We start from the raw sequence: 23,571 nt of genomic DNA, 5'->3' as shown, positions 1-23,571 counted from the left end.
AGAATTAAAAGGCATCCAAAGCAAACAGGAAGAAGTAAAATTGTTCCTGTTTGCAGATGGAATGATATCATATATGGAAAACCGTAAAGTCTCCACCAAAAAAAAAAAAAACGGTTTGAAACTAATAAATTCAGTGAAGTGGTAGGATAGAAAATCAATATACAAAAATCAGTCGCATTTTTTGATATATTAACAACAAACTATGGGAAGGAAATTCAGAAAACAATCTCATTTACAATAGCATCAAAAATAAAATAAAATACTTGGGAATAAATTTAACCAAGGAAGCGAAAGATCTGTACACTGAAAACCAGAAAACACTGATGAAAGAAATTTAACAAGACACAAATAAATGGAAAGATATTTAGTGCTCATGGATAGGAAGAATTAATGCTGTTAAAATGTCCATACTACTCAAAGTGATCTACAGATTCAATTCAATCCTTAACAAAATTCCAATAGCTTTTTTCACAGAAATAGAAAAAACAATTCTAAAATTGGTATGGAACCACAAAGTACCCCGAATGGACAAAACCATCTTGAAAAAGAACAATGCTGGAGGCATCACAGGGCCTGATTTCAAACCATGTTTCAAAGCTCTAGTAATTGGCGCAGTGGTTGAGAGTCCACCTGCAGATGCAAGGGACGCGGGTTTGTGCCCCGGTCCGGGAGGATCCTGCATGCCGCGGAGCAGCTGGTCCCGTGGGCCATGGCCGCTGAGCCTGCGCGTCCGGAGCCTGTGCTCCGCAACGGGAGAGGCCACAGCAGTGAGAGGCCCGCGTACCGCCAAAAAAAAACCAAAAGCTCTAGTAATCAAAACAGTGTGCAATTAGCATAAAACCAGATACATAGATGGATGGAACAGAACAGTAGAATACGAGACCCCAGAAATAAACCCACAGATACCTGCTCAATTAATCTTTGACAAGCCATGATATCACTCAAAAGTGGAATCTTTTAAAAAAAACAAACAAAAAAATATATATATATCTCAAACTCACATGGGCGCTGGACCATGCCGGGGGCGCGCCGGCCCAGGGCTTCCCTGAGTCCAGGACGGCAAGTTGGAGTCCTCACACCTGCTTGGCTGCGCTTTCCGCCCCCACCGGTTCTGGGACGGAGCCGCGACCCTGGGCGAGAGGCGGCGCCTTCGAAGCTCGGCGGGCAGGCCTGCCGCCGGGTCAGGGAGCGCAGGGGCCTGACAGGGAGCATGGACCCGGGCGGGCGGGTGGGTGCGTGCCCTGGACCTCTCTGCGCCGCCGCCTGACGCAGCGAGGGGCGGTGCCCGCCGCGGCAACGCCCCCAGGCCCCACTCGGCCCGGCGGTCACGTGTCTCACAGAAGACGCGGAGCTCTGCGTGGCGCTTGAGGGCAGATCCTGTCCCGGAGTCTTTGTTCCGTGATGTGAGGGTGAGTGTGGTGGTGGTGTCGGGAGGTCGGACCCGAAGTCCACCTCCCTCTTTCATCATCCTCCCCTGGGGCTGTGGCGCCTTCCTGACCCCCTGCCTGACGGCCTTGCCCTGTGGTGTTGCTTGACGGGGTCTTCTGTCCCCAGCAGAGCCTGAAGCATCTTCTTTGGCCCTAGGTGAGGACAGAGGAGCTGGCTGTGACCTTGGCCCTGTCCTGGATGTCCCAGCCTTGGGCTGAATGGCGGCACCCCCGCTGGGCCTTCCGGTGGTGACCCACCTGCTGGCAGCCCTCTTTGGCATGGCTCATGGGCTGCCGTCACAGGATCCGGATGGCTGCCTGGGGGTGGTAAAAGACCTTCCCGAGGGTTGGAGTCTCCCCTCCTACCTCTCTGTGCTTGTGGCGCTGGACACCCTGGGTCTGCTGCTGGTGGTGACTCTGTGGCAACAGTCGGCCCCAGGCAAGGGCGAGGGGGCCCCCATCCTGCTGCCGCCTTCTAGGGTCTCCTGCTGCTATTGCTGTCACTGCCAGCTGTACCCACAAGGGGCCCAGGGCCTGGCCTGCAAATGGGAGCCCCAGGAGTGGAGGAAGAGGCCTGGCGCGGCAGGAGCTACCCGGCCAGGTGGCAGGCATCGCCCCCAGCCCAGACCCTGCAGCCCATCGGTGGTGCCTGTCTGCTGGGCCTGCTGGCCACCACCAACGCTCTGACCAAGGATGGGTTGCTTGTTGTGCAGAGCTGGTTCTGCCCCCCCTACAGACACCTGGCCTACCACTTGGCCGTGGTGCTGGGCAGTGCTGCCTCACCTGCTTCCTGACCATGGGCGTTCTATGCAGGTCCCTGGCAGGGCTGGGCAGTCTCTCTCTGCTGGGCATGCTCTTTGGGGCCTGCCTGATGGTGCTGGCAATCCTGAGCCCCTGCCCACCCCTGGTGGGCACCTCTGCAGGGGTGGTCCTTGTGGTGGTGGTGTAGATTCTGTGTCTGGGCATGTTCTCATACGTGAAGGCGGCTGCCAGCTCCCTGCTGCACGGGGGGTATGGGGAAGTGGGGAGCTGTCACTGCTGGCGGCAGGCTTGGCCATCCAGGTGGGCTCCCTTTTCAGCACTGTTGTCATATTCCCTCTCACCATCTACCACACGTTCCCCAGCAAGAAGAACCATGTGGCCCAATGTGCCTTCTAAACCTGGGCAGGTGGGGACTTTGCTCCACCCCACCTGTCTTCAGATTGGGGCTGCCACAGTGCCTGAGTGCCCACAGCCCAGAGAGGCCCACCCCACACACAGCATGCTGTAGGACGCCTGCGCTCTCCACAGGAGAATCTGGGGACCACAGAGCAGGCTCGAAGCCAAAGCCAAGCTGGGGATGTGGACTTGGCCCCGGGCCTGGGATCTGTGTGGGATTTGTACAATAAAGCATTTTTATTCAAAAAAAGAAAAAATCAAAAGAAGCAGAGTAGAATGATGGTTGCCAGGTGTTGGGCTGGGGGGGGTGAGGGAAATGAGAAGAGACGGGTGAAGAGTACAAACTTTGTTATAAAGTGAATAAGTTCTGTGGGTCTAATGTATAGCATGGTGACTATAGTTGGTTAGACTGTACTGTATATTTTGAAATTTGCTAAGAGAGTAGATCTTAAGTGTTCTCACAAGCACACACAAAAAAGATAAATATATAACGTGATGGAGGCGATGGACATGTTAACTTGATTGTGGGAATTCTTTCACGATGTATATGGATATGAAATCATCACATCGTACCCTTTAAATATATTACAATTTTATTTGTCCATTATACCTCAGTAAAGCTGAAAACAAAAAGGAATGAAATATGATACATGCTATAGTGTGGATGAACCTTGAATACGTAACACTGAGTGAAAGAAATCAGACACAGAGGGTCACATATTGTATGATTCCATTTATATGAAATATCCAGAAGAATTAAATCCAGAGATAGAACACAATGGTGGTTGGCAGAGGCTGGGGAGAGGAAGGAATGGGGAGAAACTGTTTAATGGATAGGGGTTTTACTCTGGAGTGATGGGAATGTTTTGGAACTAGATAGAGGTGGTGGTTTCACAACATTGTGATTGTGCTAAATGCCACCAAATTGTTCACTTTAAAATGATTCTTTTTATGTTATGTGAATTTGACGTTCATAACTTATTTTTAAAGAGCACTTATTAGACAAAAATAGTAGATGGCATATGTAATCAAGCTTTAGATGTGAATTGCCAATTAGTTGAGCTCTAATTAAGCTTTGTAATAACTAACACAATTTATTTTCTCCAGAAATCTTGATGGAAAGACTTTCAAAAGATTAGATCCACAGTGAATGACAGTCATCATTGCCAAAATATTAACATAACAAGAAAAGTTGCTAATTTGTTTGCAATTTACTGAAGAAACCAACATTGTCAAGATAGTGGGGAGGATTTGTTGATGCTGAATCTCTGCCACATTTATACAGGGAAGCCTTAAAGCACCTTTATCTTTTAAACAAAATATAAATTGCTTTTTGATTCAACACTGCTAGCCTAACAAGTGGGAAATTTCTCCTATTTTAAATTCAGCTGAAGATGAGAATTATATCTAAGTGTATAATGAATGAGAGCTATTTGGAAACATGAATGTAAATGTTCTGTGGCTTATGGTCAGTCCTTTGTTTTCAACAGCTGATGCATTTGGCTTCTCTAGCTTGTATTTGTATTCTGATTGTGAAGATTATTTCTGAATCTTTGTTTCACATATTGCAATGCCATTTGACATTGGAAAACCTGGAAAATATGATTACTTTGGGTTTGGTTTTCTTTTGTTTGAATGCAAATCAAAATGACATGGAAACATCACAAGCATTTTTGCAATTTGCACTTAAACAGGAAAAAATCAAACATTAGTTTCTTCCTTTGGGTTTCAATAGGAGGCAACGTGATATGGAGTTAGGGAGTCAGGACGGCTTAGATTTGAACCCGGGTCCTGCCCTTAAAAACTTACATTGCAGTGCACATAATAGGTAGCTATAATTATTACCATTATCCAAAAAAGCAGAGGTTTGAAAGAGAAGAAAAGGGAAGTATATGAGAAGGAAGGAGAAGAGAAGATTAGGAAAAGGAAGAGGAAAGTGAGGAAAGAATAAATTAGAATTTCAAGAGAATCTAATTGGTGATTTATGCTGAAATGGAAAGCAAGAATCCTGAATCTTTGCCCTGGTTGTTCCTCTGATTTTACTATTTGTTCTTCCTTTTCTTTGCTTTCCTCTCTTTGGGGTTGTTACTTAAAATGTCTCATCAGTTTCCATCTCCTCTTGGGTAATACTCTATGAATACACAGAATTCATTAATGGGATAAAGGAATAACAAAGCAGTGAGATAAACAAAATTTGTGAGGTCAAATTTTAACTAGATCTGAACATAATGGAAATCTAGTGTTTCAAGCCCAAAGACTTGACAACTTTACTTTTCCTAATGCATCCTTTTTCTGACTATTAAAGTCACTATTAATACATGATCCCCACAGAAAGTTTAGAAACACAAGAAAGTGCTAGGAAAAAATTAAAATCACAGTAAACATCCCCACCCTGAGATAACACCGGTAGTATTTTATTTTTTCTTTCCAGTCTTTTTTTTCTAGTCTGTGGTCTCAGTCTGTAATGTAATGTTGTCCTCTGATGTTTTAGTTTTCATTACATCATGAGCACTTTCCATGTCATTTTTTCCAAAAATACCATTTCTATTGTGTAGATGTATCTTAGTTCCATTTAACATTAATAAAACATTAATGTTAAACCTTCTGCCCCAACGAGCACCCTGACCCCAAACACTTCCCCTCAGAATCATAGAAGAGCTGTAAAAGAAAGGTAACCTGGGCCTTAAGATTTAAGTGTTGTCATATGTATCTTAGTTTTACAAGTAAAAATTCAAGGTGTATCTGAAAAATCTAAAAACTTGGAAAAGATTGAGAAATAAGACAGCCTTTTTCCCAAGTATTTTTTTACTCTTCATATTGTATTACACCTCTCATTTCCACATCAACTTCCATACAAGTGTAAAGAAAGCTTTTCCCCTCAAGTTCTTTTTCAACTTGAATTTGTTGCTTGCTTTAGCAAAGGCAAGGCCGTGCCCTCCAGGAGACAAAGAGATCATTCTGGCCACAGACATGCTCAGGCCTTGACTTTTCCTTAGTCAGAAAGGCAATTTGCCCACAAAATTAACTAAGTCATGTCTCAGCTGACTGCAAGTCAGTGGTTTTGCCTCAAATTTTGTCCAACTTACCCCAGACCTGACATAAAAATTAAAAAATAAAATGAAAACCAATTCAGGTGCTACCCTGAATTACAAGCCCTGAAATTAAAAACTCAATAGTTATAAAATACAGAGACTTGTGACAAAGACTTGACAATGGAAAATAAAGTCTGAAATAATTTCCTTCTAAAAGTGAAAAATTTTGATACATCACATTGTGGTGATGAATAAAAATGTAGGTTTTTGTTTAAGAAACCAACATGAACAAGCTAGAGGAATTCAAATTATTTTAATAAAATATATTTTCTTCACTGTAGTTTTTAGAAATGAAAGATGAGAGGATTGAAACCAAAAATATGACCACAAGAGAAAATATAAAAACTCTGCTCCCAGGTAATGCTCAGATGAAAATAACATACATGCTCATGTCTCATAAATGTATCTTTTTATCACAATTTAATATTAAATTATTTATGCTTTTCTATTTCCTTTGTATTGAATTTTTTAGCCCTAGTTGGAGAAAATAAATCAGAAATTAAAAGACATTGAGTTTTAGACTTTTTATCGACTGACATGTCATTGATTAATGGAAATATTTAGGTTAGAAAGCTCTAAAAAGTTACTTTATTTAGAAAACAAGGGAAACTGTGCACAGTTACAATTTGTACCTTTTATTACTATTGTATTGCAATCAATTATCCTGTCAATATTTTTGCTTTTTTTCATAAGGGAACTAGATATGGTGTTTTTATTTTATTTTTCTGATAATCTCTTTTCATTATTCTATTATACTTCAAAGGGCATTTGACAGCATTTCAGAGACATATTCAGAATAGATATGCCTGTGTCATTAGCACCAAGACATGGCCCACCCAAGAGCCTGTAGGCCCCAGTGCTGGGACACAGCAGGCTAAACAATAAACATGGTGGAACACAGTCCCTCCCATCAACAGACAGGCTGCCTAAAGACTTTCTGAGCCCACAGTACCTCCAGACATACCCCTAGACACAGCCCTGCCCACAAGAGGGCCAAGATCCAGCTCCACCCACCAATGGGAAGGCACCAGCCCCTCTCACTAGGAAGCTTGCATAAGCCTCTGAGCCAACCTCACCCACCAGGGGACAGACACCAAGAGCAAGAAAACTAAAAATCCCACATCCTGTGTAACCGAGTCCACAAACACAGGTCAGAACCTACTTTGTGACCAGCTGGTCCCTGGCCCTTGGGTGACAGAAGAGGAGTGTATTGCTGGGACACGTAGGACACCCCCTACAGAGGGCCACTTCTCCAATGTCAAGAAACATAATTAACTTTCCACATACATAAAAGTACAAATAGAAATTTAGACAAAATGGGACATCAGGGGAACATGTTCCAGACAAAGGAACAATATAAAACCCCAGAAGAAGAACTAAGTGACGTGGAGATAGGCAATCGACCTGAGAAAGAGTTCAGAGTAATGATTGTAAAGATAACCCAAGAACTCATGAAAAGGATGGATGCACAGGGTGAGAAGTTACAAGAAGTTTTTAACAGTTAGAAAATATAAAGAACATCCAAACAGAGTTGAAGAATACAATAAATGAAATGAAAAAATACACTAGGAGGAATCAATTGCAGAATAAATGAGGCAGAAGAACAGATAAGTGAGCTAGAAGACAGAGTGGTGGAAATCACTGCCGCAGAACAGAAGAAAGAAAAAAGAATGAAAGAAACAAGGACAGTTTTAGAGACCACTGGGACAAAGTCAGACACACCAATATTCACATTATAGGGGTCCCAGAAAGAGAGAAGGAAATAGCCTGAGAAAATATTTGAAGATATAATAGCTGAAAACTTCCATAACATGGGAAAGAAAACAGTTACCCAAGTCCAGGAAGCTCAGAGTCCCATACAGGATTAACCCAAGGAGGAACATGCTGAGGCACATACTATCAAACTGACAAAAATTAAAGATATAGAAAAAATATTAAAAGCAATGAGGGAAAAGTAACAAATAACATACCAGGGAATCCCCATAAGGGTATCAGCTGATTTTTCATCAGAAACTCTTCAGGCCAGAAGGGAGTGGCATGATATATTTAAAGTGATGAAAGGGAAAAACCTACAACCAAGAATACTCTACCCAACAAGGCTCTTATTCAGATTCAACAGAGAAATCAAAAGCTTTAGATACAAGCAAAAGGTAAAAGAATTCAGTATCACTAAATCGGCTTTACAACAAATGCTAAAGGAACTGCTCTAGGCAGAAAGAAAAAGCCACAACTAGAAAAAAGAATTACAACCTGGGAAACCTCACTGGTAAAGCAAACATACAGTAAAGGTAAGAAATAATCCACACACAAATATGATATCTAAACCAGTAATCGTGAGAGGAGGAGAGTACAAATGCAGGATATTTGAAATGCATTTGAAATTAAGAGATCAGCAACTTAATCATACAATCATGTATCTGTGTGTATATGTGTGTATGTGTGTGTGTGTGTATATATATACACACACATATATATACAGTGTGTGTACATATATATATATATATATGTACACACACACACTGCTATATCCAAATCTCATGGTAACTGCAAACCAAAAATCTGTAATAGATATATACACAAAAAAGAAAAAGGAATCCAAACACAACACTAAAGAAAGTCATCAAATCACAAGAGAAGAGAACAAAAGAGGAAAGGAAAACCTACAAAAACAAATCCAAAACAATTAACAAGATGGCAATAAGAACATACATATCAATAATTACCTTAAGTAGAAATGGATTAAATGCTCCAACCAAAAGACATACACTGGCTGAATGGGTACAAAAACATATATGCTGTCTACAATGACCCACTTCAGATCTAAAGACACATAAGACTGAGCGTGAGTGGATGGAAAAAGGTATTCCATGCAAACGGAAATCAAAAGAAAGTTGAAGTAGCAATACTCATATCAGACAGACTTTAAAACAAAGACTGTTACAAGAGACAAAGAAGGGAACTACATAATGACAAAGGGATCCATCCAATAAGAAGATATAACAATTTAAATATATATGCACCCAACATAGGAGCACCTCAATATATAAGGCAAATGTTAACTGACATAAAAGAAGAAATCAACACTAACACAATAATAGTGGGGGACTTTAACACCCCACTTACATCAATGGACAGATCATCCAGACAGAAAATCAATAAGTAAACACGGTCCTTAAATGACACGTTAGACCAGAAGGACTTAATTGACATTTAGAGAGCATTCCACCTGAAAGCAGCAGAATACACATTCCTTCTCAAGTGCACATGGACCATTCTCCAGAATAAATCAAATGTTGGACCACAAAGCAAGCCTGGGTAAATTTTAAAAAATGGAAATCATATCAAGCATCATTTCCAACTACAATATTATGAGATTAGAAATCAACTACAAGAAAAAACTGCAAAAGACACAAACATATGGAAGCTAAACAATATGCTAACTAAACAACAAATGGATCACTGAAGAAATCAAAGAAATGAAAAAAAAAACCTAGAAACAAATGAAAACAAAAATATGAAGATCCAAAACCTATGGGACACAGCAAAAGCAGTTCTAAAAGGGAAGTTCATAGCAATGCAATCTTACCTCAGGAAATAAGAATATCTCAAATAAACAACCTAACCTTACACCTAAAGGAACTAGAGAAAGAAGAACAAACAAAACACAAAGGTAGTAGAAGGAAAGAAATAATAAAGATTAGAGCAGAAATAAATGAAATAGAGATGAAGAAAATAGAAAAGATCAATGAAACTAAAAGCTGGTTCTTTGAGAAGATAATCAAAATTGATAAACCTTTAGTCAGACTCATCAAGGAAAAGAAAAAGGGAGAGGACCCAAATCAATAAAATTAGAAATAAAAAAGGAGAAGTTACAACTGACACCACAGAAATACAAAGGGCCATAAGAGACTACTACAAGCAACTATATGCCAACAAAATGGACAACCTAGAAGAAACAGAAAAATTCTTAGAAAGATACAATCTCACAAGACTGAACCAGGAAGAAATAGAAAATATGAACAGACCAACTATGAGTACTGAAATTGGATCTGTGTTTTAAAAACTCCCAACAAACAAAAGTCCAGGACCAAATGGCTTCACAGGAGAATTATATCAAACATTTAGAGAAGAGTTAACACCCATCCTTCTCAAACTATTACAAAAAAAATTGGAGGGGAAGAACTTCCAAATTCATTCCATGAGGCTGCCATCACCCTGATACCAAAACCAGATAAAGATACCACAAAAAAAAAAAAAGAAAAGAAAAGAAAATTACAGACCAGTATCACTAATGAATATAAATGCAAAAATCCTCAACAGAATACTAGCAAACCAAATCCAACAGTACGATAAAAGGATTATACACCATGATCAAGTGGGATTTATCCCAGAGATGCAAGGATTTTTCAATGTCTGCAAGTCAATCAGTGTGATACATCACATTAACAAATTGAAGAATAAAAATATATGATCATCTCAATAGGTGCAGAAAAAGCTTTTGTCAAAATTCAACATCTATTTATGATAAAAACTCTCCAGAAAGTAGGAATAGCAGGAACCTACCTCAACATAATAAAGGTCATATATGACAAACCCACAGCTAACATCATAATCAGATGTGAAAAGCTGAAAACATTTCCTCTAAGATCAGGAACAAGACGAGGATGTCCACTCACACCACTTTTATTCAACATTGTTTTGGAAGTGCTAGCCACAGCAAGCAGCGAAGAAAAAGAAATAAAAGGAATCCAACTTGGAAAAGAAGAAGTAAAACTGTCACTCTTTGAAGATGACATGATGCTATGCATAGAAAATGTATTTAAAGATGCTGCCGGAAAACTACTATAGCTCATCAATGAATTTGGTAAAGTAGCAGGATAGAAAATTAGTGCACAGAAATCTGCTGCATTTGTATACACTAACAACGAAAGATCAGACAGAGAAATTAAGGAAACAATCCCATTTACCATTGCATCAAAAAGGATAAAACACCAAGAAATAAACCTACTTAAGGAGGCAAAAGACCTGTACTCCAAAAACTATAAGACAATGACAAAAGAAATCGAATATGACACAAACAGATGGAAAGATATACCATGTTCTTGGATAGGAAGATACAATATTGTGAATATGACTATACTACCCAAGGCAATCTACAGATTCAATGCAATCCCTATCAAATTACCAATGGCATTTTTCATGGAACTAAAACAAAAAATTTTACAATTTGTATGAAAACACAAAAGACCACAAATAGACAATCTGGAGAAAGAAAAATGGAGCTGAAGGAATCAGGCTCCCTGACTTCAGACTATACTACAAAGCTACAGTAATCAAGACAGTATGGTACTGGCACAAAAACAGAAATATAAATCAATGGAACAGGGTAGAAAGTCCAGAGATAAACCCATGCCTCTATGGTCACCTAATCTATGACAAAGGAGGCAAGAATTTATAATGGAGAAAAGACAGTCTCTTCAATAAATGGTGTTGGGAAAACTGGACAGCTACATGTAGAAAAATGAAATTAGAACACTCCCTAACACCATACACAAAAATAAATTCAAAATGGGTTAAAGACCTAAATGTAAGGCCAGACACTATAAAACTCTTAGAGGAAAACATAGGCAGAACACTCTCTGACATAAATCACAGCAAGATCTTTTTTGATCCACCTCCTAGAGTAAAGGAAATAAAAGTAAAAATAAACAAATGGGACCTAATTAAACTTAAAAGCTTTTGCACAGCAAAGGAAATCATAAATAAAATGAAAAGACAACCCACAGAATGGGAGAAAATATTTGCCAATGAAGTGACCAGCAAGGGATTAATCTCCAAAATATACAAACTGCTCATGCAATTCAATATCAAAAAAAAAAAACAACCCAATCAACAAATGGACAGAAGATCTAAATAGACATTTCTGCAAAGAAGACATACAGATGGCCAAAAAGCACATGAAAAGATGATCAACATCACTAATTATTAGAGAAATGCAAATCAAGACTACAATGGTCAGAATGGCCATCATCAAAAAGTCTACAAACAATAAATGCTAGAGAAGGTGTGGAGAAAAGGGAACCCTCCTACACTGTTGTTGGGAATGTAAACTGGTGCAGCCACTATGGAGAACAGTATGGAGCTACCATATGATAGAGCTACCATATGATCCAGCAATCCTATTCCTGGGCATATATCCAGAGAAAACCATAATTTGAAAAGTTATGTGCACACCAATGTTCATTGCAGCACTACTTACAATAGCCAGGACATGGAAGTAACCTAAATGTCCATCAATGGATGAATGGATAAAGAAAATGTGGTACATATATACAATGGAATATTACTCAGCCATAAAGAAGAACAAAATAATGCCATTTGAGGCAACATGGATGGACTTAGTGATTGTCATACTGAGTGAAGTAAGTCAGACAAAGACAAATATCATATATCACTTATATGTGGACTCTAAAAAAATGATACAAATAAGCTTATTTACAAAATAGAAATAGACTCATAGGCATAGAACACAGACTTATGTTTACCAAAGGGGAAGAGAGGGGGGTTATATTAGGAGTTTGGGATTAAAATATACACACTACATATAAAATAGATAACCAACAGGACCTACCATATACTCAATATCTTGTAATAACCTATAATGCAAGAGAATGTAAAGAAAGAATATATATATTCTTTTATATATATATGAGTTCACATATGTATATATATGTAATTGAATCACTTTGCTGTACACCTTTAACACAACATTGTAAATCAATTATATTTCAATAAAATTTTTTTTAATTAAAAAAAATGAAAGCTGAATCCTTAGGTGCCAAAGCTTCCCTATGAGTTTGAACTTTCAAAATAAAGAAAAAAGAGAATAGATAAGCCTGGGCTTGATGAGATGGGTTAATTTAAATATCTGAAATTTGCCTTTTTCTAGTCACCTCACAGTCATTCTTACGTCTTCCAACCAAGCTTGAAAATTAAACAATTGTGTTAATCCACTGTGTTTGCAGATAGTAAAGAGACCCTCCAAGCTTCCTTTTATACTTTTAAACATATTTTTTACTTCTGCCTCCAAAATCTTAAGTTAAACCATTTGGACACTGTGCTTATTGGTTTAAATACTTTAGGACTTGGTATAGGTGCTGTTTGTCACTACAGATTCCTTCTCTGTCATGTGTGAAGCACAAGGGAGAATGAGCATATAACTTGTTTTGAAAATCGTTCTGAGGGTAGCTCTACTTCAAAAGCTTCGGGTCCAACTTTGAAGTTTGCTCCACTTCAAAAGCTTTGCCTTGAAGTGTGTTATGGAGAGAAATACACACCAAGACATCCTGAATTTTAAGGTTTATTGAGAATTACTTCCTGTGGAGAAAAATAAAAGCAAGATAATAAATGAGGGGAAATCAATCTGAAAAAAAACTTGAAGAGATGTAGAAATAGAATTTTTATTTATAAAAATAGCTTTATTTTGCAAACGTTTTAGCACACTTTTTCTTCATGGTTTATTCTATTAGAAACTTTAAAAGATTGTTCATTCCAAATAAAATAATATTGTAAATATTTGAGTATTTTTAAATCCAATAAAATTTAAAATAGCATTAAATAGAGACCACCATATAGAGTCAAGGGTAACAAAGAATAATGCTATTTGTCTTTGTCATGTAAAAACAGTTTAAAGTATCACTTCCTGAAAAGAGGAACAGAAGAAATGTAGTATAAAAGATACATGTTATTTGCATTTATTTAGAAGTTACAATTAAACTATGATAGTCCCTTAAGGACAGGGGTGTTTTGTTCACTGATGTGTCACTTTCACTAGGTTAATGCCAGCCACATTATGAGTACTCAAAAATCATTTACTAAGTAAATGAATCAATTACTAATAAACCAGAGAGGATACAGAGAAAAGATAGCAAAGTGTTCTCAGGAATAGAATGTGAATGTTTACTACTCACAGATTATTAAAATCAGAAATTATCTAAACCTTTGCTCCTCAAAGTGTGGTCCACAGACCAGCAGCATCAGCATCACCTGAGAGTTTGTTAAGATGTGCAGATTCTTAGAGCCCATCCAGATGTATTGAATGAGAATCTGCATTTAAGAAAACTGCAGGTGATTCACATGCACAATAAAGTTGAAAAAGCCCAGACTTAGATGACTTTGGTGTCCACAGCAGAGTCATATCTCAGGACACAGGGAGCAAGTGTGCTAACTTACCACAGGATGGGACTGAAATAAGAGGCCTTGGGGAAATACTTCGCACAGCTGATATGACAAAGAAGAGTCGACCTGAGGAATAGGCACAGCATCCAAAAGGAAACAGAAGTCTCTGAGCATAAACTTCAACAAAGTATGGTTGAAGACCATACTTCCAAATAAGTGGGGATGGTAGGAGTGGGGGAAGCAGTGGTCCATTGAGACAGGTTTCTTGGAAGTCCAAAAAGGCAGTAGGCACCTTTTGGTTCCTTGGATGGCCCATGTAGGTTACAGAGCCTCAGACACTGGGCTGGAATATAAGAGAAGGACTCTGAGGTTGGAATGAAAAAAGGAAGGAAGGAAGAAAGGAGTAAAGGTGGGAGGGGAAGAAGGAAGGATCCAGAAATGTGTGAGAAGACCAGAAGATAATCTCAGAACAGAAGAAAAGGGGAAAAAACTGTTTCTATAAAGATCTACTATGTGACAGACACTGACCAGATGCTTTGCATGGAGTATATGGTTAAATTCCACTAGATATGTATTATTATCTGAATTTGCAGATGAAAGGAAAAAAAATACTGAGGCTCAGAGAATAGAAAACCATAAATAGTCATTTCAGAGGAATGACATATGACCAAAACATATGAAAAGCTCAGCTTCGTGAGAAATCAGGGAAATGCAAATCAAGACCATTTTATAACTATAGATTTCTAAAAATGAAGAGGCCTGACAGCACCAAGTTTTGTAGCCCACGTGGATTAATAGGTTCTTTTATACATTACTGGTGGGAGTATAAATTGGTATAATCACTTTGGAAAAAATTTTAGCATGATCTCATAAAACTGAAGATATGCATACCCTTCAAACTAGCAATTCCATTCTTACACATATACTCTTAACTATAGACAATCTTGTGCATGTGAACAAAAAGACTTTTTGCAGCAGCATGAGATAATAATAGCCAAACTGGAAACAATTAAACATACATTGACTGAAGAGTAGATAGATAAATTGTGGTATAGTCATACAGTGGAATAATTTACAGCAATGAAAATTAATGAATTAAATCTGCATCCAGTAATATGGCTAAATCTTTGTAATATTTAGGGAAATAAACAAGTTCTAAAAGACTACATATAATATGAAACCTTTAAGCAAATTAAACTAAAAATATTGAAGCATATGTGGTATTAAAACTAAAAAAATAAGTCAAAGGACTGTTAAGCACAAAATTCAAGATAGTGACAACAGGAAGGGAAGAGGTAGATGGAGGAAACAGAGAGGAGCATAAATATGAAAGTTGCACCATAGTTCTTGAATTGGATCATGGATTGAAGGGTACAAATTATATTATTAAATAAATGAATCCAAAGGCCAATGATTAAACTATATAATAAACAAGGATGATCATTAACTCAGTGCTGTACAATGACCATCCTAATTTGGAAAAGAAAAAGAAAAGAAGAAAGTAATCAAAGAAGGATTAAAATTTTTTTATCAGATTGCAAAAGTCAAGTTTGTTGTGAAGATTACCAAATCATACAATCATATAATATAATCAGAAGTATTTTATTAAAAATCATTTATTTTTACTCTAAAATACATATGTGCATTTAAAAGCATTTTAAAGCATCTTGTTAATTCTAAGATGAAATCAATTTATTTTCAAAATTTTAGCTTCAAGTTAAAGTCTCAAACTTTTTTTTTGCTGTTTACTATGTTTTTTGTTCAAAGTGGTAAACTTTAATTGGCCCTTTCCTAGAACCAATAATCTTAAATTAATATGTATCTTCCATATTGGAAAGAGCTTCCTTATATTTGTCCCAAAATCTGCCCTTTGTAATTTCTCTGTTGGCTCACGTTCTGTCTTCTGGTATGCTTCTCTACTTATTTGAAACCACCTTGCTTCCAGAGTTCTACCTCCTCCTTTATAAACCTCACTCTGAGTACCCCAACACTCAGTGATTCCTGTCTTTTATGAATCCCTGTCTGCATCAGTAAGTTGATACTTTAAATTTTTTTTGATACTTTAAATTTTTAATTGAACTTTATATGCTCATTCCTGGCCTCCTCAACTACATTATAAGCTACTTGAGGGCTGCAGACTTACATGTTTTATATCTCATAATATTAGAGATTTGGAGTGTCAAACACACACCTTTCCTCCCATCCAAGTCTTTCCCAGTAGAGAATGGATGCTGGGAGATGTATAGAGATCTGAAAATCAATTTTGTTAGTGATGATCTAGACTGATAAAGCTGGGTTAGGGAATGTAATTGGAACATGAGGCCACACTGGGAGCTCTTCAAAACAGTTGAGACTGCAAAGCATTTGCAGCCAGAGAAAATGGAAAATGTCAGACTTTCCCTTCTCTGTCCTTCGTCCCTTAAAAAGCCCCTCACAAGGGTCCTATGATGTGGAGAATAGTCAGGTAGGACCATCCTGCATGAACACAGGCCATAGGCATTTCCCACGAGAGACATTTCCCATTGTCAGGCAATAACACTAACCAGTAAAATTGGTTAGTCCATCTAATTAGGTGAAAAGAGAAAAAAACTGAAGCATTCACTCCACTAGTCCCCCACCCAGTGGGAAAGGAGTAGCACTCTTCTCTGGTAGAAATACAAGGGAGAACATGGGCATCCTCTGTTGAATGAATGAATGAACTGAAAATGTTCATGGGACAAAAAGCAAATTGTTTGTGATAAGGCATGCCCCTGTGAAAAAGAAAGCACAGATATTCGGATGCAAATGATCCCTAAACTACAACCTTATTGGTCCTTTGGACAACAGCTACAAGTCAAGATATTGTACACTGGGCTGTTATTCTACGTATGTACAATAATATAAACTGAGTTTTCATGTCTGGAAACATATTTCATACCCAAAGAAATGAATATAAAGCACAAACATGTTTTTACAAACAACTAAATATAAAGCTACATATAAATATTGTGTGGGGGAGGGTTCTCTGACTTGGACTAGGTGAGGCTTTCTCAAATATGTGTCCAAGGATGTGTCTCTTTGCTGATCAATCTCCCTACATGAAACAAAGGCATTCTTCTTTCCTCCAAGGAACTTTGATCTGCATTCAAAATTAAGGTCATCTTTTCTACAATTATCATTGCCCATGCGATGTGCATGAATGCATCCAGAAGCTTTTGAACAGTAATGATAAAAGGGTGAGGGAGTGGAGAAGAAGAGATGGCAGTTTCCATATTGACTTCTTTACTGTGACCGATAGAGATAGCAGAACAGCTGTTCATTCTGGGTCACAGTCTTTAGGCTGTCATCCATAAATAAGAGTTAGGATCAGGATTATAAACAGCATAAAAGCAGAAGTGGAGGGACTGTTACGTCAAACTATTTATGAATGCCCTGTGCCAGTAAGTTACTTAAGATGTACTTGTTTGTTCATATCTTAGTCTCTGGGGTTTTTTTAATTAACTAAAATTTAAAATGGGAATTTATACATATTTATGCTTTTCAGTCACCCAGAAATAATGACTCTTAGTTCATCACTTCTAGCAAAGTAATAAACCCCACAATCTATTTGAGGTGGAGAGAGAGGAGTTTCAAATATCTTCAGCAGACAGTGAAGTAGCCATACATATGAAGCCATGGGATGTAAAAATAAGAAATGGTAGCATCTATAGTTCCTTCTAAGTCATTTAGCTTCACTGGGTTAAGCAAACAAATAAATACAGAGCTAGAATCAGAGTTGTATCATTAAGTTTCCCACCCTTCACAGCTTTATGGCCGGCATCTACCATAACGAAAGGAGGAGGAAATTTGCTCAATGACTAAAGTCAACATATAGCTGCATCGAAAGTAAGAATATAGTCATCTATTTGCAGTTCTTAAGCTTTTTGTTTGTTCAATAGATCTCTTCAGCTGGGCTATTTATAGGGTATGCCTCTCCTGAGAGGACAATTCTTTACAGTCTGGCAAAAAGAAAAGCAATCATTATAACCAGCAGTGACAAAATGCTATGCAAACATTAGTAATTTTCTCCTGTAGATTACCAATTTTATCATAGAAGTGCATTAAGCACTTGTGGAAGTAAAAAAATATCTGTGTTGCATATTGTAAGGAAAGACAGTGAGGAAAATCATACAGTGTCTCCCTCAAGGAGCTTACAGACTGGTCCAGAAGTGACAGTACAAAAGTAAGACAGCTGGCCTGTCTGGAAACAGAAAGATATTCTAAGAAATAATACCTGGGTTAAAGAAGAAATTATACCTGGGTTAAAGAAGAAATTATAAGGGAAATTTTTAAATGCTAAGAACTGAGTAACAATGAAAACACTGCATGTCAGTATCTGTGGGACACCACTAAAGTAGTACTCAAAGAAACTTTATAGTTTAAATAAGAAAAATTTTTAAATAAATAAGCTACATGTCCAACTTGCAAAGGTAGAGCAATGGAATAAGCCCAAAAGAACAAGAAGGAAGAAACTGACAGCTATAAGGGATCAATGAATTAGAAAACAAAAGAATCAAGACATGATAAACTACACAGAAATTAGATTCTTTGAAAGGTTTAATAAGATGGAAAAAGTTCTGAAAACTAGATGGGGAAAAAAAGGAGTTAAATAAGATACATAATGAAAGGGGAAAATGACACTATATATCAAAATGTCAAAAGATACTTTAATAAAAAGATAACATGAAAAAGTATACATTGATAATCTAGAAGAAATAGACATAATTTTGGAAAAAACATAAAATGCCCAAATTAGAAGAAATAGAAAACTTGAACAGATCCAGAAGATTGTACAAGTGAATTCCACCCAACATTAAAGTAACAGATGACCTACTTCAGGGAAAAAAGCTGTTTCAAAAAACAGTAAGTAAAGTAGTCCACTTTATCTTATGAGGTTAAAATAATCTTGATTCCAAAATTGAAATATAAAGACAAGAAGAAATTAAGAATATAGGACTATTTCATGTAAGAATGTAGGTGCAAAAACATACTAAATAAAATATTAACTGAATACAATGGTTTGTTTTAAAATACAGTAATACATCATAATCAAATAAAGTTCAGCACAAGAACACAGATAGTTAATGTGATTCAGCACATTAATCAATGTGATTCACCACATTAATAAATTATGGAAGAAAATTCACATGATCATCACAATCAATCCGGAAAAGTTTCTGATACAATTTTTTAAATTAATTTTTAATCATCAGAAATTAGTAATAGAACTCCCTTGACCTTATAAAGACTATTTACCAAAAACCTCAGTAAATATCATGGTTAAAAAGAAACTTTAGATGACTTTTTAAGATAAAGAACTAGACAGGAATGTCCTTAGTATAGTAGAGGAGTTTTGTTAGCCACAGTGGCTAGTACAGCATCTGGCATAAAATACATGCTCAATAAATATTTGTAGAATGAATGACCATTGGTACTCCAAAGTCTTGGCCAGCACAGTAAAACAAGAAAAAAAAGAGTTCTTACAAGGACTGGGAGAAATGATACAGTTTAGCATTATTTGCATATGGTTTCATCTTTTACAAAGAAATCTCAAGCAAATCAATGTAACACACCAACTAATTGTTTAATAGAACTAATAAAAATTCAGCAACATCAATCTATACAAATTGTGTTCTCCTATGCCAGCAGTATCAAATTAAGAAATACAGTGGAAAATAAGCTACATATCAGTTAGCTTTTGTTCAGCTACGTATACCAAAAAAACCCACTTATAACAATTAGGAGTTGATTTTTCTCACAAATCTGGTGGTAGATGGATGCTTGTATTTGTTTCAGGGATGCAGTAATATCAGGGAGACTGTCTCTGCAACACTCTTGTATTTTCCCTCATGGGTGCAAGAGGGCTGCTGAGGCTTCAGGCATTGTGCCCACATTTAAGGCAGACTGAAAGGGGAAAAGCTGTGCATCCACCTCTTTTTTCATGAAAGCAAAATCTTTCACAGGAACCCTCCCTACAACAGACTCCAACTTACATTTCATTAGCAGAACAGTGTCACAGGACCACCATTTTTTTTAAATTGAAGTATAGTTGATTTATAATGTTGCATCAGTTTTAAGTGTACAGCAAAGTGATTCAGTTATATATATACACACATATATATTCTTTTTCAGATTCTTTTCCATTATGGGTTATTACAAAATATTGACTATAGTTCCCTGTGCTATACAGTAGGTCTTTGTTGGTTATCTATTTTATATATAATAGTGTGTATATGTTAGTCCAAAGCTCCTAATTTATCCCTCCCCCCCTTTCCCCTTTGGTAACCATAAGTTGGCTTTCTATGTCTGTGGGTCTATTCCTGTTTTGTAAATAAGTTCATTTACATCATTTTCTTACATTCCACATAAAAACAATTATCATACGATATTTGTCTTTATCTGGCTTACTTAGTATGATAATCTCAGGTCCATCCATGTTGCTGCAGATGGAATTATTTCATTGTTTTTTATGGCTGAGTAATATTCCATTCTTCTGCCCATTCATCTGTCAGTGGACATTTAGGTTGCTTCCATGTCTTAGCTATTGTAAATAGTGTTGCAGTGAACACTAGGGTGCATGTATCTTTTTGAATTATTATAGTTTTCTCCAGATATATGCCCAGGAGTGGAATTGCTGGATCATATGAAGAACATTCTCTAACACCATATACAAAAATAAACTCAAAATGGATTAAAGACCTACCAGATACTATAAAAATCCTAGAGGAAAACATAGAACACACTTTGACATAAATCACAGCAATATCTTTTTGGATCTGTCTCCTAGAGTAGTAGAAATGAAAACAAAAATAAACAAATGGGCTCTAATTAAAGTTAAAAGCTTTTGCACAGCAAAGGAAACCATAAACAAAACAAAAAGACAACCTACAGAATGGGATAAAATATTTGCAAACAATGCAATGAAAAAGGGATTAATCTCCAAAATATACAAACAGCTCATACAGCTCAATATCAAAAATAATAATAATAACAACCCCCTCAAAAACATGGGCAGAAGATCTAAATAGACATTTCTCCAAAGAAGACATAAAAATAGCCTAAAGGCACATGAAAAGATTCTCAACATCAGTAATTATTACAGAAATGCAAATCAAAACTACAATGAGATATCACCTCACTCACTTGATATAAAAAATTTTATCAAGCATTTTTTCCAAACACAACAGTATGAAACTAGAAATCAACCACAGGATGAAAAGTGGGAAAACAAAAACACATGGAGACTAAACAACATGCTACTTAAAAAACAATGGTTAATGAAGAAATCAAAGGGGAAATCAGGAAAAATCTCAAGACAAATGAAAGTAAAAATACAACTTTCCAAAATCTATGGGAAAAAGCAAAAGCATTTCAAAGTCTACTTTAAGAAAGAAGAAAAATCTCAAACAACCTAATCTACCATCTAAAGGAATTAGAAAAAGAAGAACAAACAAGGCTCAAAGCAGAAAGAAGGAAATAATAAAATCAGAGAGGAAATAAATAGAGACAAAAAAGAAAACTAGAAAAGATCAGTGAAGCTAAGAGCTGGTTTTTTAAAAGATAAACAAAATTGATAAGCATTCAGCCATGCTCATTAAGAAAAAAAAAAAAAGAGAGAGAGGATCCAAATAAAATTTTTTAAAGATGAAGGAAGAGAAATTACAACCAGTATCCCAGAGATACAAACAATCATAAGAGAATATTACAGTTATATGCCAACAAATTGCACAACCTAGAAGAAATGCATAAATTTTTAGAAACATACAATCAAGACCAAATCAGGAAGAAATAGACAATCTGAACAGACTTATCACTAATAATGATATTGAATTAGTAATCAAAAAACTCCCAGCAAACAAAAGTCAGAACCAGACAGCTTCACAGAGGAATTTTACCAAACATATAAAGAAGGGCTAACACCTATCCTTCTTAAATTATTCCAAAATACTGAAGAGGAGGAAACACTCCCAAATTTATTCTATGAGGCCACAATTACCCTGATGTTGAAACCAAAGGCATTACAAAAAAATTACAAATCAACATTTCTGATGAATATAGATGTAAAAATCCATAACAAAATATTAGCAAACTGAATTCAACAATATATAAAAAGGACTGTACAGTATGATCAAGTGGCATTTATTCCAGGCATGCAAGAATGTTTCAGTATCAGCAAGTCAATCAACTGATACACCACATTAACAAAATGAAGGGGGAAAATTACATGATCATCTCAATAGATGCAGAAAAAAGCAATTGATAAAATTCAACATCCATTCATGACAAAATCTCTCATCAAAGTTTTTATGGAGGGAACATACCTTAACATAATAAAGACCATTTATGACAAAACCACAACTAACCTCATACTCAATATTGAAAAGCTGAAAGCTTTTCCTCTAAAGTAAGGAACAAGAAAAGGATGCCCACTCTCACCATTTCTATTTAATATAATATTGGGAGTCCTAGCCACAGCAATCAGACAAGAAAAAGAAATAAAAAGCATCCAAATTGGAAGGGAAGATGTAAAACTATCACTGTTTGCAGATGACATGATACTATATATAGAAGACCCTAACATCTCCATCAGAAAACTCTTAGAACTAATAAATAAATTCAGTAAAGTTGCAGAAACAAGGTTAATATACAGAAATCTATGGTTTTTCTATACACTAATATTGAACAATCAGAAAGAGAAAGCCAGAAAACAATCCCATTTAAAATTGCATCAAAAAGAATAAAATACTTAGGAATAAACTTAACCAAGGAGATGTAAGACCTATACTCTGATAACTATAAAACATAGATGAAGGAAATTGAAGATGATACAAAGAAATGGAAAGATACCCTTTGTTCATGAATTGGAAGAATTAATATTGTTAAAATGTCCATACAAACCAAAGAAATCTACAGATTTAAAGCAATCCCTATCAAAATACCCATGACATTTTTTTGCAGAACTAGAGCAAAAAATCCTAAAATTTATATGGGACCATAAAAGACCCTGAATAGCCAAAACAATCCTTAGAGAAAAAGAACAAAGCTGGAGGGACTTCCCTGGTGGCACAGTGGTTAAGAATCTGCCTGCCAATGCAGGGGACACCAGTTCAAGCCCTGGTCCAGGAAGATCCCACATGCCACAGAGCAACTAGGCCCATGCGCCACAACTACTGAGCCTGTGCTCTAGAGCCCGCAAGCCAAAACTACTGAGCTTGTGTGCTGCAACCACTGAAGCCCACGCACCTAGAGCCCATGCTCTGCAACAAGAGAAGCCACCGCAATAAGAAGCCCACACACCGCAAGGAAGAGTAGCCCCCACTTGCTGCAACTAGAGAAAGCCCATGCACAGCAACGAAAACCCAACACAGCCAAAAATAAATAAATAAGTACATTTATTAAAAAAAAAAAAAAAGAACAAAGCTGGTGTTATCACAGTCCCTGACTTCAGACTATACTACATAGCTACAGTCATCAAAACAGCATGGTACTGGCACAAAAACAGACACATAGATCAATGGAACAGAATAGAGAGTGCAGAAATAAACCCACACACCTAAGGTCAATTAACCTACAGCAAAGGAGGTAAGAATATACAATGGAGAAAAGGCAGTCTCTTCAAAAAGTGGTGCTGGGAAAACTGGACAGCTACACGTAAAAGAATGAAATTAGAACACTTTCTCACACATACACAAAAATAA

General features: G+C 37.0%; 1 pseudogene; it reads left to right on the top strand.

Annotated features, from left to right (window-relative positions):
* The first annotated feature begins 1,646 nt into the window (after positions 1 to 1,646).
* Positions 1,647 to 23,571, top strand: part of LOC114897834 — a 34,090-nt pseudogene continuing 12,165 nt past the window's right edge.

This window comes from Monodon monoceros, unplaced genomic scaffold (assembly GCF_005190385.1).
Source record: "Monodon monoceros isolate NGI ecotype Baffin Bay Population unplaced genomic scaffold, NGI_Narwhal_1 Super_Scaffold_18, whole genome shotgun sequence".
Taxonomy (NCBI): domain Eukaryota; kingdom Metazoa; phylum Chordata; class Mammalia; order Artiodactyla; family Monodontidae; genus Monodon; species Monodon monoceros.
The sequence above is the reverse complement of the archived record's forward strand: the minus strand, read 5'-3'. Positions and strand labels throughout refer to the sequence as shown.